Source organism: Lissotriton helveticus, chromosome 3_1 (genome assembly GCF_964261635.1).
Source record: "Lissotriton helveticus chromosome 3_1, aLisHel1.1, whole genome shotgun sequence".
NCBI lineage: Eukaryota > Metazoa > Chordata > Amphibia > Caudata > Salamandridae > Lissotriton > Lissotriton helveticus.
The window spans coordinates 571,236,526-571,249,076 of NC_136061.1; positions in this window are offsets into that span (position 1 = coordinate 571,236,526).

Consider the following 12,551-nt stretch of genomic DNA (forward strand, 5'->3'; position numbering starts at 1 on the left):
AGTGTCAATAAAACTTCCCCTGACCGTTCGTTAGTAAATACTGACCGAACATGTATCAATCATCCCAATAAATGTGAGGGCTGACTCATCTCAACATACACGCACCCGTGACTCAATACACACATCAGCATCCCTACCGGGGGGGAGACATAGAGGAGGCCCGATCTTGTCGATAAAAACATTAAAGCTGTAAAATTGTCACTAGACCAAAGTAGAGATGTAATACATACTAGTTCGACAAATGTTGTATGCCCCATGAGCTGGCTGGCGAAGGGTATTCCACTCGGTAAACTGTAAAAGAAAACCGCACCCTTACGTGAATTACGTGTACCTCCGTAATTCGTTACTGCCTCGTGGACCAAGTTTATTAGAGACTCGTGGTCGGAGTCTATTACTTACATTTACCGCTGAAGTGCATTGTCTTATTCCTACCCTTGTGCCGCTCCGTGGACTACTGGCGTCCCGCACTTGACGTCTTTAAAAGTCATCTGGATTGCATTGTCATCACTGCTGCCCAGTGTCGGCAGAACACTGGAGCGCTAACTCAAGATGGCCACCGATCGCGGAACATCTGATGGGGAAAGAGCAGTTACCCGGCAGTCTTTCTACTATTACCATTGTGGAGAATGAAGTTCGGTATCCCGAAGATAAAATATGGTTTTGGCTGCATTGTGAATTTGGAACCGTCTGAAGCACTGAATAATAATAATACCGCATGGAATTGTGTAACATACACAGAAGCGGAGTAAGAATTATGCCACAGTAACTTCTAAGCACGGTTTTGCTCACACGAAGGAATTCCCATTACTCCTATAGAAATAAAATCAGGAGGAGTTTGATTAATTGAAATTGGAAAGAATAAAAGGAGAGGAACACGTGAGATTTGTTCTTCTCTAAGCAGCGGAAAGCACAGTAATTTGTGTGATACAAAAAACCTTTTTTGTAATACATAATGGATAAACGTGACGCCGAGAGAACTGAACTATTGGATTCATGTTTCTTTGAACAAAGAAAGACGGAAACGGACAAAAATAAAAACAAAGATAAAAATAAGGATGACAAAATGGATACTAAAAGCAAGCTCAAGATGTGGGAGAGACTAAGTAAGAAAGAAATCAATAAATGGTGGGAACTAATCACATTAAAAAAATACATTGAAGTAAAGAGGGTCCCGAGAGGACTACGGATCTCACTAATGTGGAAAATTAGTACGGTTTTGTGAACATTATCTGCGCCATCTTGCCTCTTCCCCTGATGCCACACTTTTGTCGTGCGCACCCGCCATTTTAGAATGCCCTGATCAGAACGAACCCTTTTTCATGCCGCTGGCCCCTGACATAGCCCTTCGCCTTCACTAAGCCTGCACGCTGACCAACCCCCTGCTTGCACCTGCCTAGAATCATAAACCCCTCTTCGGCGCTGCTCTGCCCCAGGCCCTCATCCTGTTCCCAGCGCGACACCTCCCTTCTTCCCTTTCATGATCCCCGGCCCTTAGATGCAAACCCCCTTTTCCCCGTGTGCCCGTTTGTCTTCCCCGTTCCCAGGCCGACACCCAGCTCTGCCGATACTATCCCTTGCCCCTCCCCGTACAATAGAAAGCTTCCCTCCTCAAAGGACCCCCGAGTTGATCAAAGCCCCCCACCCCACGAGATCCGATCGAACCCCACACACTCCGTGAATCGGCGGAATATCCAGCTGCGCGATGATCATCACCTGTTGTGAACGGGGCGGGGACTTCCACTGTAACCTTGCGTGGGAACGGGCTGGGAAGGGGGGATTCTGAGGATGTCTTTCCGTACATCAAAGTATCGACGAGAATGTGTTACATGCAATAAAGAGATAAACGTGTGTATAAGAGGCCAGGCCTCAGGGATGCAGTTAGAGCACCTCAGAACGATACCTTCTGCCCGTTTTGTTGTGTTCTCCTCCGGAGAGAATAAAAACCTTGTTTCCTGCTTTCCAGTCTCCAGCGCCTGCCTCTTCATTGATTAAATAACTAGAGGGTCACAGAGGCAATACCGCCGGGCAAATATCGATTGTCCCCGACCCGACTCAGGTTTTAACAATTGGCGTCCCAAGCGTGGGGCCCATCAGCGACTCGTGGATCCAGTGAGAGAGGTCCCGACGACAGAGTGAACGACTGCAACGATCGGGAGAGCTCTTGCCCAATAGACCCTCGTCTGGCAGCCGATCATCCGAACTTCACTAGTTCCGAACAGACCTCTCTCGAGTGATCTACGGTCCTGACTGGGGACCATCAGGAGTGCCGTGAGAAATACGAGAAAAAGAGGACGATCGGGCGCTGGATTCGGAAGACAAGAAACTGTCCACATGGTCCGGGTAAGGTCGTGTAATCACGACAAGTTGCGAAATGATTGCTTGATTGTTTGATTGCTTGATTGTTTAAAAATACTAGTATTGCTCTTTATTTATTTGGAGATTCACTGTCTACAAACGGAGAAACAACGGGCTCTCTCTTTGCAAGCAGTGGAGGATAGGTAGGGCAGCAGCCGTGCTTATTTTTTTCTCCCCCACTCAATAATTACTTGAAACTGAACTGTTGTTCGCAAAACTATTGTTTCCTGGAGATTCCCTGTCTGCAAACAGGGAAGAGACCACCCTTTTTGCAGATAGTGAAAAGGGTAGGTAACGCAGATCTTTGCGGACCTACTCATTCTCCCCATTGTTATTTATTGGTCTTTTTGTTATTTTTTGATCCATGAGGTATTCACTGCCTGCAAACAACGTAGAATAGAAATATTCTGTCCAGTCTTTGCACCTAGTGATAAGATAGGCAGTGCTGACTTTTTAGTCCCTCGTTACGAGCCGTCATGTCTGTCTTCTCCCCACTGATTAATAGCCTGTTTAGCCCGGACCGTGTATTAGAGGTGGACCATATAGCTCCACTAGAAGGCACCCCTAATAAGGACATGTTCATAAACTATGGATTAGTCACCATAGCCTATAATAAATTGTGGCACAGGTATACCGAAGAAAGTCAAGACAAACAGTGGCCACTGGCAGGATCCTTTGACCTTGATAAAATAGAAACGTTAGAAATAGCCCTTCGAAATAATAAGACAACGCCTATTATGCTCGACAGTCTCGGTATGTGGCGCAGAGAGGCTATGCAACGACAGAGAAAAGACGAGGACAAACCAAGTAGAGAAATATACCGACAGGACAACCCCAGGACACCGCTACCCACAACTTATCCCCCGACACTATGCAAAAGACGACCAGACTTAGGGCCAGACCAATGCGCTTTTTGTAGATATGTCGGACACTGGAAAGCCCAATGCCCGACTCTACTGAGCGTGAGTAAAGGCAAAGGGCCGACAGGAACGACAGACCGGCAGTACGAGAAAAAGCGCGAGACAAAGAAGAACCCGACTTACATAGGCAGACCAGATAGAACCACCACGTTTGATTATGCCCGATGGCACAGATTTCGCCAGGACAATTTCAGCGGCATGCTCAAGTTCTCCTAGGTCGGGCAACGTCAAGACGGGAACCCAGCCTCGCTTTAAAATTCACAGACGGAAAGAGATAATCATGACCAATAACTGTTTTATATTCGTCTTGGGTCTTTGTATGTCGTACTTGTACTGTCCCCCGTCTGAGTTTGTGTGTATGTAATGTACGAATCCGCGTCATCCCTCTACACGTGTTTCCGTGTTACTCGACCTCTGTTAGCAGAAACTTAGCATAAAAGCAACCTGGAAAGAAAGAAATGGCAAAACAAAATCCGTAGACCATTGATGAACTTGAACTTTTAATTTAGCACAACAAACAAGGAATAATAACGGTAAGCTGTAGAAAATGAAAGTCAAACAGAACATTCGCCCCCCCCCATTCTGGAACCTTCCAAAGTAGGGCAGGGTTACGGCTACGCCCAACCAACGGCAACCCATATAAGGCGGGCCCGGCCGCCAGCTCTTGGTCAGGAAATCTTAACGTATGGGGGAGCCGGAGGAGAGGCAGGAGCCAGCAGCCTGGGCAGTTGTAGGTAGTCCCGCCACATGTCTCCTCGGCCAGCCGCAACGGGCCTGGATAGACTTAAGTAGTCCCGCCACATGTCCAGAGAAGAACGAGGCACCTCTTCCTTTTCCCTTCCGTAACAGCCGCAGCAGCTCTGGACGGCGGGATGTCCTGCACGTCCCTCCACAACAATTTGTCCAAGTTGGGCTGGGAGGGAGAGGCGACGCGGACGAGCCTCTCCCACCTCCACCGATAGGAGGTCTCCCAGCCCCCGGCCCGACGCCGAACACCCCCAGTCAGGCGATGGTGCCAATACTTCCACAGCACCGAACACACCATGGTGGCACCCCAGTACTTGCGCAGCACCGAACGTGCAATGGTGGCCATATTTTCGGAACACCGAACCTGCAATGGCTGCACTGATACTCGTGCCGCGCCGAATGCGCGCCACAGGTGGCCATACTCCCACAGCACTGAGCACAGGACTTGGGGAACACCGGATGTGGAGAGACCTTCATGCGGGGCGATGAAAAAGAACAGCATGGAGTGCACCGGGAGAAGGAGACGGCGCGAACGAGTCTCCCTCGCCCCCCAGGTGGGGGCATCACAGCTGCACCCCAGCTGAACGTCCCGCTTTCACACAACAGGGACCTCTTCCTTTCACTCCGAAGGATCTCTCCCACTCTTGCAAACTCGACGAGAGTGGCCCCTGTAGGGCCTCAAAATGGCGTCTGGGTCCGCTGGAAGGCGGGCCCCGGCCACTAGAGTAACTTTGACCAGCAATATAACTCGAACATTTGCCCACTGGAGCACGAGCCCCCATCTCCGACAGCATCTCCGCAGCCTTGAAGATCCTACAAAGGTCCCCGGCGGAACCTTCGGCCTTTGCAGGCTTCCGGTAAGGGACGGCTGCCTTGATCGCCAACGAAACAAACATGACATTGCCACTCCTTCTGTTAGCATGAATTCTAGAACTGCCGAAAAGGACTCTGGTCCAAACTGCCAGTAATGGGAAACATTTCCCCCTGATGTTGCTTCCGGACTGAGCCGGCCCCGCCCAAAATGGCGCTGGTATCAATCGGAACTTACGAACACCTCGTGGTGTTCCTTCGCACTAATATAAACTTGATGTTCTGAGACTTTATATGATCCTTTGTACACTTGGCTAGAAAAGACAAGGAGAACTCACTCGACGAACAGTATGAAAGGATCCCCGTTACAAATGTTGATTACAAATGTACAATATATTATATTTTTATAACTGATGTAAACCTCATTTACGACGCACACGTACGGTATGCATATAGGAAATCTGATTACAACTATTATGATTATGCTTCTAAATTATGAAAATAAATGCCCCCGAACCCCCAGCCAATTAATAGACGTTTTAGTTTCTTACAAATGAATGAGTAAAACTTTCCGATGTTTTTATTGCTGCAAACGACACCCCCCACTGTACGCACTTTAGCCATTGCCACGACCGGCCAAATACGACCGCACCCTCATAATCCACGTGCTGAAATGATTTTGCAAAATAAAGTTTTTTTAAACTATGGACGGGTATTGCATGCTTTATTTTAAAAATGTGGGATCGGTGGGAAAGTTCTTTTCTGTGCACCCTACTCTGCTCTCTCTTTAAGGTTAAAGGAAGATGGTTGCCCAGCCCTGGAGGACGGATCGGATCGACAACACGACACTCCGCCTTCAAAGTACGCGACTGACCCATGAACTCTCGCGTAGAGGAAGACCTTGACTTCCAAGGATGGGTAAAACGAACGGTGTAAATGAGGGAATGTAAAAGGAGGGTGAAATGAAATAATGTAAATGTTATAAAGTACAACGTTCCAAAGTATCAGGGAACGGAGCTGACCCAAGAACCGAAGAACCTTAGAACGCCACAGCGTTGAAAGAGGTTTAAGGATCCCGATAGTGAGATACATCCTTTGACTAGATACCTCGCACTAAGCACCTCTGGTTTCCTTTTCACGTTTCCCCGCACACGACCTATATGGACACACTACCCCCCTCGACTCTAGAAACCATATCACCGGGGACCCTGCCCCGAGGAGGAACGACGAGTAAGAGGTAAGTAAAGGACTTATGAATCCATGTATTTGAATATGCGCGAATGCTGTCTCCCCCACCCCCTTTTTTCCTCCCTCTGCAGGTTACATCAGAGATTACAGCCGAGGTGTGGCGAAGATCTGAAGCCTTGCCATGTCTAAATACACGAAGCGGACTAGCGCCGCAAGGTGGTGTCTAAGCACGCCTGCAAACTACTCACGTATCGAACAAACCCGAAAAATTAGCACAACCTGATAAAAAGTGATCACCCTTAAACCAGACCGGACGAATGAACCCATGTCACGTATGATGCGAAACTATGAGAGAATGTGTGTGTGTGACTGAGGCGTTGACCCAACTGGTCGAAGGACCGAGAATGCGAGAAAGTGCGACAAAATGGTACCTCCTTTCTTCTTTCCTTTTTCTCAAGGCACGTCCCCTCTACCCTGTCTAATGCTCAAACTGCATGATTACAAGATTCTAACGCAGACCCGTGAATGCCCTTTACTGTGTAATGCACTAAATAGCCTTTCTTGAATACACTGCCACCCTCTCTGTTGCACGTGTACTATTTAGCCTGCCGTTGCGCTCTCTCTCTCTCTCTCTCTCTCTCTCTCTCCCCCCCCCTCTCTCTCTCTCTCACTCTCTCTCTCTCTCTCTCTCCCTCTATTTTTGCACTCCCACTCTTCCGAGTGATTAGCCCCGAAATTGGCAGACTGCCACCCCTAGCACACCACCTAATTGGCTTCAAATACCGTCAGTATTTGCACAAAAACTTGTCTTTAATACAATCACCCTGAGACCGTGTCATTACCTCTCCTTTTCCGCTAGAAGTCAATGAACCGAGGTTGGGCCGTAAGGGAAAGGACAGGTAAGACGACAGAGGTTCCCTAATCTGGCCCGAAATAAGGGAACTACATGTCAACGGCTCCTATGGTATAAAACAAGGACCTCAGAATACGCGACCCTCCCCGCCCCGAATTGTCGCAATACCCAAACCGGAAAAATGATCACCCCTGTTACCTCCCCTGTATCAGCCGCCCAAAAACTGGAGTTATGAAACTACCCCTCATTTCCGGTTGTGAGAGATGGGTCGATTTATGCCCTTACCACAAGTTTCCTATGTCCCTGGTTGTCCCCCATAAAACCCCTGTCCTTTCTAATTAAGTAATCGGGCTGTAAAAGGTTACGTAGGATCCAGAATGATGTTTTACAAGGTTAACAGACTAGTCCAAGGTAAAGAAATCATCGAAATGAACCCCGGAGTAGTTAAAAAGCAGGATGCATCGATAGAAAGGAAATGTTTAGCCATGTTCGTCTCTCAGCAAAATGCCTGTGTAGTACCATGTTGACAACTCACAGTACCCTTTGTAAATGTAAAACTCTAGAGAACGGCATATCTTTGCCAGGTTCGTCTCACGAAGGTGGGTCACCATCAGATGAACTGTCGTGACTGTAATAAATAATTGTAAAGGAAAGTCATAGTAAATCCAACAGGCCCGTCACCGGTCATTCATATGCCAGTTGTGAACACTAATATAACGGGCATTTTCATTCTTTGCCTGGAGCTGGGAGAGAAATAGACTTTTTGATTATCTTCATCCGCAAATTCTCTAAAGACTGTCTTTTCAAACTTGTTTAAGGGTACTGCTGTTGGAGGAGAGAAGGACCGGATGTGGGAGCACGAGGCCTGACTGCAGACTAAGGAACACCTGCGACATTAGCCAAGGCGAGACCACGACAGAAAAGAGCTGCAGGACGAGGCACTGTTTTCGACAACATGAGAAGAAAGGGCCGACCTGATGCCCCTGCTCGATGTCCAGTGTTTGCCGACAAGTCCCCGCTCTCTGAATCCGGTCACACGCCCGCCTATTTGAAGTCTCTCGTTCCCCTAGTTTGTTCCTAATTTGGCCTTGCTCCATCCCCCTTTTTCCTCTGACCTACCCTATGGACTGTTTTGTACGCTCTTCTTCCATCTGAACTTTCTGACAATCACCTCAAAGGACACAGGGCGAAAAGGACCTTTCCGACCAGAAACGCGAGGAAAGGGTCGTGCCCTGCAACGCAGAACTTAGAATAGAGCTGGACCCGTAGCTCCATCGCCGGTGCTCCACAGCGCCAACGAAAGACCACAAAGAATAATGAGAACTCGTTAACTTCGAACATTTGACATCCTCAATCACCGTTTCTGCTATGCCTCATTTCTCTCCCAGCCGCCATTGTATTGATCCTGCTCCAATCCGAATCTGGGATATGTAATAACCTGCCAGTTCACGTTATGATATGTACTTGCTGCTCTCGCTACAGAACCGTTTTTTGTATTACATTCCTATGACTTTCCTGCTGAACAAGTTTATCAAAGTTTATCCAATAGGTCCAGCTCCTAAAAACTAGAAATCACAAAATGTATTGTTTACAACTCTTTCATCTAGGGTTCCTACCGTTTTCTTTCTCATGCCCACCGCAATAGAACCAAGTAGAAAATGAACCAGCAAGATGTCTTGAATATGTTAAAGGGAGGACTGTTGAAAATTAGTACGGTTTTGTGAACATTATCTGCGCCATCTTGCCTCTTCCCCTGATGCCACACTTTTGTCGTGCGCACCCGCCATTTTAGAATGCCCTGATCAGAACGAACCCTTTTTCATGCCGCTGGCCCCTGACATAGCCCTTCGCCTTCACTAAGCCTGCACGCTGACCAACCCCCTGCTTGCACCTGCCTAGAATCATAAACCCCTCTTCGGCGCTGCTCTGCCCCAGGCCCTCATCCTGTTCCCAGCGCGACACCTCCCTTCTTCCCTTTCATGATCCCCGGCCCTTAGATGCAAACCCCCTTTTCCCCGTGTGCCCGTTTGTCTTCCCCGTTCCCAGGCCGACACCCAGCTCTGCCGATACTATCCCTTGCCCCTCCCCGTACAATAGAAAGCTTCCCTCCTCAAAGGACCCCCGAGTTGATCAAAGCCCCCCACCCCACGAGATCCGATCGAACCCCACACACTCCGTGAATCGGCGGAATATCCAGCTGCGCGATGATCATCACCTGTTGTGAACGGGGCGGGGACTTCCACTGTAACCTTGCGTGGGAACGGGCTGGGAAGGGGGGATTCTGAGGATGTCTTTCCGTACATCAAAGTATCGACGAGAATGTGTTACATGCAATAAAGAGATAAACGTGTGTATAAGAGGCCAGGCCTCAGGGATGCAGTTAGAGCACCTCAGAACGATACCTTCTGCCCGTTTTGTTGTGTTCTCCTCCGGAGAGAATAAAAACCTTGTTTCCTGCTTTCCAGTCTCCAGCGCCTGCCTCTTCATTGATTAAATAACTAGAGGGTCACAGAGGCAATACCGCCGGGCAAATATCGATTGTCCCCGACCCGACTCAGGTTTTAACACTAATGCCAAGCCAACAAGACGTGTCAGATGAATTGCTAAATGAATGGGGCGTATTTATACTGGAATCATCCTTGGGATTAATTAAAATTCTTGTGAAACATTTGGAAATAACATTGGTAAAAATAAAGGAGGAATTGGCAGAATTAGAAAAAGAACTAGCGTCTATGGATTTGAGCCCAGAACACACTAAATTCAAAGAGGAGTTGGAAAAATATGTAAGTAAACATGAGGAAGTGGTAAGAAATCGTAAACAAGCTAAATTTCAAAGGGATGAGGAGGATTATAATAACGGGTGCATCTTTACATATGCCAGAAAATTTGATATTTTCAAAAAACAAAGTAAAGTGTTCAATAAACAGAGTTCTTCGAGTGCTACATCACTGACATCTACGGGTACAAGTGAAGAGGGAGCGCAAAATGTGGACCCCGCTAGTAAGGATTTTTTAGGGGATATGAGACTGGTATTAGAACAAAGGACATGGGAGTTCAATCAAAATCAAAATATCAGAGGAAGAGGTCGAGGACGCAGATGGGTACCCAGGTCAGGAACCTCACAAAAAAAACAACCAGAAGGGGACAAAGGAAAAAATGGATCAGAAACTGTAGGTACGGAAACAAGATCGATGCGTCAGAAGAGGGGCAAATAAATTACGCAATGCATGATGAATTAGTGGTTGTGAATTTGTCCGACAGAGAGATCAACGAATATGAAACCTCACTATTGAAAAAAGGAATAACATTCTGCCCTACTGAATCAATGGACATAGCACAGACAAGAATTGATATATACAAGTATATCAGGAAAATAAAACTCGTAAAGATTTTTGAAGAAAATGAAAGAATGGCATCTTATGCAAAAAACAAAAATCGAAACAGAGTGGATGAATCTCGTACAGAACAAAGCCTAACCTCAGCAGACTTACCAGCACTGACTCTACTAACTAATTTAGATACGGACAATGAAGGGGAAAACATCTCAGAATCTCAGATAATACACCAAAAAGGCGCAGGCCTAAGTGGAATGAAAGCACCCTCCAAATTCTATCCACAATTACCCCAAGGTAACAAGATCGACCTATTCCAGGAGGCCATTGTGAAAGATATTTACAAAATCAAGGGACAGGAATTTAAAGACAATCTATCCAAAGAGGAAAGAAACGCCTTGAATCATTTAAGAGAAGACAAAACTATAACTATAAAATGCGCCGACAAAGGCGGAAACATTGTGGTCCTCAACACAATCGACTACGTAGCAGAGGCACATTCACAATTGGAAAACAAAAAATACTACAGAAAATTAGAGGTGAATCCAACGACAATATTTAAAGAGAAATTGGACCAAAAACTTCAATTGTGGAACAAACTAGATTTAATCGACACAGATGAAATGAAATTTTTGTGCACAGATCATCCCAAAATGGCGACGATCTAATTTTTGCCAAAAGTGCACAAAAACCCACTAAGACCACCAGGGAGACCCATAGTGTCATCAAAGGGGTCGCTAATGGAACCAATCGCTAATTATATTGATTTCTTCCTCATGCCGTTTGTTACCAGCTTGAGCTCTTATCTACGTGACACCACAGATCTCTTACAGCATTTAGAGGACTTACCGTGGCAATCCAACTATCTATTGGTAACAATGGACGTAGTGTCGCTGTACACTAATATTGATAACGACATGGGACTAAAGGCCTGTGCCTTCTTCTTGAAAGAACGAAACATTCATTTCCAACAACATAACCAAATGCTAATCGACATGGTGGAAATGTGCCTAACCCAAAATGTGTTCCTATTCGGAGAGGAAATCTACCAACAAGACCATGGCTGCGCTATGGGTTTTTCATTCAGCCCAGCGTACGCATGCCTCACAATGGGGTGGTGGGAACAACAGATTGCCTGGCACACTGACAATGATATCCACGTGGAGAAAATAGCCAAATGGGTCAGATTTATAGATGACCTCCTAATAATTTGGGAAGGAACAGCCGTGGAATTTGAGAACTACTTTCGGATCCTAAATTCGTCAACTTCCAACATTCATTTTACATACCATATAAGTAAGGATAGAGCAATTTTCCTTGACACAGAAATTTACATCAAAGACAATAGAGTGGAAACGACACTCCACAGAAAAGATACGGCAACCAATTCGATCTTACATTTTGACAGCTTTCATAAATCTTCGGTCAAAGAAAATATACCGTATGGTGAATTTTTGAGAGCAAGAAGGATATGCTCAGAAAAGAATGAATGGGAATCAAAAAGTAAAAACATGGCTCAAAGATTCAAAACCAGAGGATACCACATGGCTATTATCAACAAGGGATGGCAAAGAGCAAATCAGAAAGAAAGAAAAGATGCTCTGAGAACAAAAAAATTAACAACAAATGCAACCGATAACCCACCAAGTGAAAGAAAAGTGAGACTAATATTGGACTACACAAGAGAATCAAAACAAATTGTGAACTCCCTCAGAAAAAATTGGAAACTTTTGCAATTAGATCCAACAATGGGAAAAATAATGGGCAATCACCCTTTGGTTACATTTCGTCGAGCAAAAAACCTGAGAGACAAACTGATACAAAGTCATTTCCAGGACAGAACAAAAAAGAAGAAGGGAATCCAATGGATGAATACGAAAGGATTCATCAAATGCCAACGATGTAAGGTCTGTCAAATTGCTACTAACAAAAAAGAAGTAATGTTACCAAATAAAAAATTGTGGAAGATCAACCAATTGATAGACTGTACAACCACACACGTGGTATATGTAATCGAATGCCCGTGTGCACTAAAATATATTGGAAGCACGAAGAAACAATTCAAACTACGAATCCTTGAGCACATCAGAGCGACAACAAACAAAGACAAAAACAATGCTGTTGCAAAACATATGGCACTGATGCACAACAGCGACTGGAAACTCCTAAAAACTTATGCACTGGAATGTGTATTGCCACACGAAAGGGGCGGAGACCAAGAAAAACAATTACGATGCAGGGAATCAAGACAAATTCTAAACTTCCGAACGATGAGCCCTTGGGGTTTAAATTTGAGTGAGAAACTTTACGTACATTTATAATCAATTGGACTTACTACTGTTCTGA